The sequence below is a fragment of the Oryza sativa genome, chromosome 8, assembly GCF_034140825.1.
Source record: "Oryza sativa Japonica Group chromosome 8, ASM3414082v1".
In the NCBI taxonomy this organism is placed as follows: Eukaryota; Viridiplantae; Streptophyta; class Magnoliopsida; order Poales; family Poaceae; genus Oryza; species Oryza sativa.
In genome coordinates this window covers 15,027,641-15,035,193 of record NC_089042.1, presented here as the reverse complement: position 1 = coordinate 15,035,193, position 7,553 = coordinate 15,027,641, and the positions used below count along the sequence as shown (strand labels likewise).

Genomic DNA, 7,553 nt, shown 5'->3' with positions numbered 1-7,553 from the left:
CGCCGATTTTGTGGCAGAGTGGACCCCGGCTTCCGAGCCCGTCTCAGTCCCCGAGGCCAGCTCGGGCCCCTCGCAGCTGCCTCACACCGCCCACTGGGTGATGCAGTTCGACGGCTCCCTGTCTCTTCAGGGCGCCGGTGCGGGGGTCACGTTGACCTCGCCGAGCGGAGACGTCCTCAGATACCTGGTTCGCCTTGACTTTCGGGCGACCAATAATATGGCAGAGTACGAGGGACTCCTTGCGGGACTCAGGTTGGCAGCTGGACTGGGGATCCGCCGCCTCCTGGTGTTAGGCGACTCCCAGCTGGTCGTTAACCAGGTCTGTAAGGAGTACCGGTGCTCTGACCCGCAGATGGATGCTTATGTACGCCAAGTGCGGCGTATGGAGCGCCATTTCGACGGGATAGAGCTTCGGCACGTGCCCAGACGGGATAACACGATTGCTGACGAACTCTCACGGCTCGCTTCCTCGCGAGCCCAGACCCCACCGGGCGCCTTTGAAGAAAGGCTTGCCCAGCCGTCGGCGCGACCCGACCCCTTAGGGGAGACGGACGCGCCTGACCGGCCCCCGAGGCCCGTCGGAGTCCAGGCCTCGGGACCCGAGGGGAGCGCTCCCAGCTCCCTTAGATTGATTGCTTGGATCGCTGAGATCCAAGCATACCTCATAGATAAGACTCTACCCGAGGACCGCGAAGGGAGTGAACGCGTCCAGCGCATCTCCAAACGCTACGTGCTGATAGAAGGGACCCTCTATCGGCGCGCGGCTAACGGAATCCTCCTAAAGTGCATTCCTCGGGAACAAGGCGTCGAGCTTCTCGCCGATATCCATGAAGGCGAATGCGGAGCCCACTCCGCCTCGCGCACCTTGGTTGGCAAGGCCTTTCGCCAGGGTTTCTATTGGCCGACGGCTCTCAATGATGCGGTTGACCTGGTCCGGCGGTGCAGAGCGTGTCAATTCCACGCCAAGCAAATCCATCAGCCGGCCCAGGCCCTGCAGATCATACCACTTTCATGGCCATTTGAGTATCTGTATGTCGCGATCGACAAGTTCACTAAGTGGCCCGAGGCTTATCCGGTCGTCAAGATCGATAAGCACTCCGCACTTAAATTCATTAAGGGCATCACAGCCCGGTTTGGGGTGCCTAACCGTATTATTACGGATAACGGCACCCAATTCACTAGTGAGCTTTTCGATGACTACTGCGAAGACATGGGCATCAAGCTCTGCTTCGCCTCACCCGCCCACCCCAGAAGCAATAGCCAAGTGGAGCGCGCCAATGCGGAAATCCTCAAAGGCCTTAAAACCAAGACCTTCAACATCCTCAAGAAGCACGGCGATTCGTGGATCGAGGAGTTGCCAGCGGTGCTCTGGGCAAACCGAACCACACCAAGCCGAGCAACCGGGGAAACGCCTTTCTTCCTCGTCTACGGCGCGGAAGCGGTTCTCCCATCCGAGCTCACCCTGAGGTCCCCTCGGGCCACCATGTACTGCGAGGCTGATCAAGATCAGCTTCGCAGAGATGACCTCGACTACTTGGAGGAGCGAAGGCGACGCGCGGCCCTCCGAGCCGCGCGCTACCAGCAGAGCCTACGGCGCTACCATCAGCGCCACGTCCGGGCCCGATCACTCTGCGTCGACGACCTCGTCCTACGCCGCGTCCAAACGCGTGCTGGATTGAGCAAGCTCTCACCAATGTGGGAGGGTCCGTATCGAGTGATCGGCGTCCCCCGGCCGGGCTCCGTTCGGCTGGCCACGGGCGACGGCACAGAGCTGCCTAACCCGTGGAACATCGAACACCTTCGTCGCTTCTACCCCTAATGGAGTTCGGGTGTCAGGTTTTGGGCTCGGGCCAACCCCGCACCCCCCTCGGGCGTGTAGGGTTGGCCGGGGGCTACCACATATGCATATTTTTTCTTCTATCTATATTTCAATAAAAGCATTTTCGATTTCCTAAAAGGCTGTGTCTGTGCTGTTGTTTTCTTTTGAAGAATCTTGACTTGAAATAGGTCACTCGTGCTCGATCCTGCCCTCGGGGGCTCGGGCCGGCTAAAATCGCCAAAAGGGGCCCAGAACCGAGCCGTGCCCCGGGGCGTGGTGAACTCCGGGGGGGAATCGGCAAAAACCCACAATCGGGTCACCCATAACCCTCGGTCACCATGCTCCCGGCCTGGCCAGTCTCGACACGTGGATCTCCCCAGGCACTAGCCCCGACCCGCGCCTTTTGAGGACTGGGACCTGGGCACGAGCCCTTAGTCAAGCTAAGACACAAAAGGACCACGGCACAGATCATCCTCATCTCATACACATAGCAAAATGAAATTGACACAGAAATTTCTTTATTTTGATTGCAGATTAAGTTAATCTATACAAAAAGGAGGCCCGAAGGCCTTGGAAGAAAGAAAAGAAGAAAAAACTGAAGATTGGCGGGGGCCTGGGGGCTCACTCAGATGCACCCGGGTCGCCAGCCTCGTCGCCACTGTCGCCCACACCGCCGTCATCGCCCTCCTCGTCGGAGTTGAGGGTGAACGCGAGCCGAGGGGCCGAACCCTCGAAGCTGTGGACGATATGGTCGGCGGCATCCTAGACCTGCGCGCGCGCGCCGTCCTCGGTCCCGGGAGGGAACTCGTCCAGCGCTGTCCAGGGGGAGAAGTCGGGGTCCCTGGCCTGGTAACTCGCCAGTACGAGCTCCACCGCTCCTCGGGCGAGGTCCCTCGAGGATGACTTAATCGTCCCCTCGAGCTCCTCGGGGAGCCGCTGGAGAGTCCCGGCCATCTCCGAGAGGCGCTGGGCGAGGCCTCCCTGGTTGGCGGCGTACTTCACAGTCCGCCCGCCCCAGAGACCCGCCTACCGCCCGGCGCGGTCTAAACGGGACACGGCGTCGCGAAGCATGTTGGGCCCTATCTCGCCTGCCAGACGAAGGGCCTCGACCTCCCCGGTGGACGAATCCAGCGCGCCCTGCAGATCCGCGATGGTGTGTTCGGCAGCTGCGAGGCGGGCGGCTAGGTCGCTGTCGCCCGTGGCCGCCCCGCCGCTACGCGCCCTTGCATCCAGCTCCCTTGCCTGCGCCTCGAGTTCAGCGGCCCGCTGGTTCAGTGTGGCCCTCTCGGCGCGGGCACTTTCCAGATTACGACGCGCTTGTTCCTCTTGCGCAGCCTCGCGGAAGGACGCGCTCTCCACCAGCCTTTGCGCTGCGGCCTCGGCCTCCTCGAGGGCTCGCTCCCGCTCGGTGAGCGCATCCTCGCGAAGGCGGAGTGCGGACTCTTCTTCGGCACAGGCGGCTTCGTGCGCCGCCAGTGTGACCTCCCGAATGGCAACAGCGGCCTCGCGGTCCGCCAGGTCCCTCTCCACGACGCAGGCACGCTCTTCCAGCGCCATGGCACGGGCCTCGAGGGCTTCTTCGCGCCGCCGGGATGCCACCTCGGTCTCCGCCGCCCGCCGTTCTCGGGCAGCGGCAGCGTCAAGGACCCCCCGGGCGGCGTCGAGCTTCTTCCCTAGCTCCGCCTCCCAGCTCCCGTATTGAAGGCGGAGGTCGTCCTGCGCCTCGTTCATCACGGTAGTGGCGATGAGGGCAGCCCCCCGCTCCTCCTCCACCTCCCTGGCGATCTCCCCCAGCACCTTCCGACGGGCTTCGAGCTCTGAGTTGTGCCGGCGGTGTGCCTTGCGGCCCACCTCCACCATAGCCTCCACTGAGCGTCGCCCCTCTTCGACACGCGCCCATGCGGCGTCGAGCTCCGCCCGCTCTGCTTGCAGGGCCTCCATCTGGGCACTTAACCCGTCCAACACCGTGGTGTTTGCGACGGCCAAGGCCTGCAGAAGGGGCTCTGCGCTCAGTGGGGCGGCGGAAGGCGTGGGGGAGAGCCGCCTCGGTGAGGATGCCGCGCGGCTCGGCCCGCCGATGGACGTGCCGGACTCGGGGACATCCCCCGGACCTGACTTGTCCTGAGCGTCGCCCGAGGGAGTGGGCCCAAGCGATGCGCCCGCGGCCTTGTCGTGAGCTGCCTCGGAAGTCGTCGTCGCCTCGGCCTGGCGAAGTCTGGCCTCCTCCCGAGCGGCTTCTTCAGCTTGGCGAGCTCGGACGGCCACCTGGGCAGCTTCCTCGGCTTCCTGAAGGCGATCCGCGGCTTCTTGCCGGTCAGTTTCGCGGGTTGCCTCGGAGGATGTCGTCGCCTCAGCCTGGCGGAGTCTGGCCTCCTCCCGAGCGGCTTCCTCAGCCTGGCGAGCCCGGGCGGCCTCCCGGGCGGCCTCCTCGGCTTCCCATAGGCGATCCGCGGCTTCTCGCCGGTCAGATTCCCGCCTCCGGGCCTCCGTGGACGCCGCATTCTCGGCCTCAGATTGGCCGGACTTGGATTGGCAAGAAGGACGCGACGGGATCTCGCTGAAGCAGAAGAAAAGCCATAAGACAAACAAGATGGGTGAATGAAAACTCGTGTTGGGAGAATGAATACAGCCACAATGGGCGTGGGACGAACCTGCGAGGGGGTCGGTTAAACGACCACCTTGGAGGGGAAATAAGGTTTCCCCGGGATGGTTCTGTCCCCCCCATCTTGTGGAGCCGTTTCTTCTTTCGCTCCCCCTCGGGCTGCGGCGTCGGCGCGGCCCCCTCCGGGCGCCTGCTGCTGACCCGCGCCGCCCCGCCCCCTCGGGGAGGAGATGGGGAGGAGGTACCCTCTTGCTTCCTCTTCCCTCGGGCGTCGGCAGGGCGGCTACCCCCCGAGCCCCCATCACGGGGCCCGGAAGCACGACCCCCTCCTGAGATAGATTGATCTCCCTTGCGGCTCCCGCTCGCACCGTCATGGCCCTTAGGAGCTCGCTCCTCTGAGGCCCCGACCGCCATCATGATGGTCAGGATGTTGGCGCGATCTGGATCGCTGCAGAGGGGGAGGACTCCTTGGGGGATGAGGGATGCCTCCACGGAGCTGAGATTCAGCACCCGTTGGATCATTACCTTGAAGTCTTCAGGGACCCAGTCCCATTTGACCCCCCGGTGGGTCCTCATACAGTCCTCGGACCCGGTGTACTCCCAGGCGCCCCGGGCGCGCCGCTGGAGTGGCGCGATCCGGCGACGAAGGTAGTCGCCGTACACCATGGCCCCTGTGAGCCCCTGGGATCGCAGGCCCGCCAGGCGGTCGAGGACGGCGTCGTAGCCATCCCCCAGATCTACCGGCGCCCGCCAGTTGGAGGCCTGCGCAGGGGGCTGGCTCGGAAGTCGGAGGCGCGCTTCGTCGGCGAGGGGGGTGTAGAACCAGTCGCTCTTCCAGTCATCCCACTTCTTGCGGAGGACGCAGGGAATGTAGCGGTTCAGCACCGGCCCCCGCGGCTGGAAGTAGCAGCCACCAACCACCGACGGCGGCGACACCGGCTGTACGGTGAAGAACCACCGGAACAGCCGAAGGGATAGGCGCACCCCGATGAACATCTCGCACAGGTGCGCGAAGATGGCCAATGTCATTACCGCGTTGGGGGTGAGGTGCGCCATCTGGAGATCGTAAAACTCCAGAACATCCATGAAGAAAGAAGAAAATGGCGGAACCAGCCCTGCCATTGCAAAAGGGAGGAAGAAGACGAACCGCCCCGGGTAGCGTGGCGCCGGGCGTCCCTCGCCCAGCGTGACTATCTCCCGGCCGGTGGCAGATTCCGCCATGAAGCGGCGCGGCAGCCCAGCCTGCCTCTCGCTCACGATGCGGGAAGGCAGCAGCACGCTACCATCGAGCGGAACGGAGCCCCGTGCCATGACGCCGGAAGAAGAGATGTTTGAGAGCGAGCGCGTGTGGCGAGGGTAGGGCACAGGAAACAAGGAGTTAGGGCGCAAGCGGCGTAGACAAGGGGAATAATGGCGAGAGGAAGGAAGCAAATCTTTTCCTCGGTGTCTTTATACCCTTGCCAACGCTGTGCCCGGCTCCTCGCTTCTCGCGCCCACTATCTCGCTCCCTCGTTTCTCGCGCCCACGCTTCCACTAATCCCATTCGCCCGCTTGCGGCGCATGAGGTGGATATGCGGCTGTGGCAGTCGAGATGGAACATATCGTGCGCGCGTTAATTACGCTCGCCGACCGAAGCGCCATCACCATATCTCCAGGCAAAACGAACTGGCTCGTCCCGATTCGCGTGCTACTCGAGTAATGTGGCAGTCTTGAAGAGACCGCCCATTATTGACAGCCGAGTTACCATTGCCGATGTGTGTGATTTGCGACCGTTGGGTTTCTGCCCAACTGTAGAGACCAGCCCCACTTGTCACCAGGCCTAAGTAAGTGGCGTCACGCCCGACCGCTTCCCTCGAGGAGGGCGATCGCCCTGGCATAACGCCGGGGGCTACTGTCGGTGACATGGGACCGGGAGTATCATGACTAGAGGCTTGGGGCAGGAGCAATCACCCACGTGGCCTGACCCCCTCGGGGGGGTCGGGCCCGAGGGTGATGTGGCCGCCCCCCTCTTTGTCTCCCCGAGGAGTCGGACCGCTCTCGTTTCGGCCCCGAGGGCTGAGGCGCCCCGACCCCTTGTGGGTTTTGCGCCGCGTGTATGGGTTAGGTGAGCACAACGGGGCTCACCTAACCGCATTTATTGCGGTTTGGACGAGCGCGTCACGCCGCATGTAACGCAGTGCAGCGCGCTCGTTTATCCGGTCTGTGACTGGTCACAGACCGATCAGATCGTGGGTTAGGTGGCGACAGGCGGTCTGACGCACGCCTCGCCCCATCCCGTCAGGATGAGAGCCTCCGAGCACTCGTCCCTAGCCGGAGCCGGCGTGTTAGCTCCTGGAGATGGCACGTTGGTCCCGGTCAGATATATGCCAGGCTTCATCCCAACCATTACAAGCAAGATATTGTATGAAGAAGGGCGAACATGCAGATTGCTAGACTGACACGTGGTGGACAAGAATGACCGATTTGTGACCGGTCTGACACTGGTCATGTCGTCGGCAGACAACCATGTACCCACGTTGCACCTGCTTCCGGCGGAGTGGAGGTAGGTATGGGCCATCCCATCAGAAGGTCATTCGAACAGCAGCCATTGCAAGTCTCCGCCCATTTATGAAGAGATGACAGGGTGATCCCCGAGGTCAGACGAGTGAGGACGCGTGGCCACACTCAAAAACAAGCAGTGTTTTTAGCTTTCTAGAGAAGGCAAGCCAAGTTTGAGTAAAGATAGGATAAAGTCCCCACCAAAAAGAGAGATAGGTAGAGGTGGTGCATGTGGTATCCCCTTGAGATATAAAAGGAGGACCTTGCCCACTGAGGAGAAAAAAAGAAAGGGAAGGAAAGGAGAGAGGATTTGGAGAGTAGATCCCAGGAGAGGAAAAAAAGGGAGAAGAGGGTTTCTAGAGTAAGAGCTCTCTGGCTCTCCAACTCTTTGGAGCTTCTTCATACACAGATCCACCAGAACACAGGAGTAGGGTATTACGCTTCTCAGCGGCCCGAACCTGTATACATCGCCCGTGTCTTGTGCTTTTTCCATTCTCGCGAACTTTCCACAGACTAGGAGCTTAGAATCTCACCCAGGGCCCCCGGCCGAACCGGCAAAGGGGGGCCTGCGCGGTCTCCCGGTGAGGAGCCCCA

At 62.2% G+C, this 7,553-nt stretch overlaps 1 pseudogene; it reads right to left on the bottom strand.

Annotated features, from left to right (window-relative positions):
- Positions 1 to 2,440: 2,440 nt before the first annotated feature.
- LOC136351510 (uncharacterized) lies at positions 2,441 to 3,936 on the bottom strand (annotated as a pseudogene).
- Between the last annotated feature and the right edge of the window lie 3,617 nt (positions 3,937 to 7,553).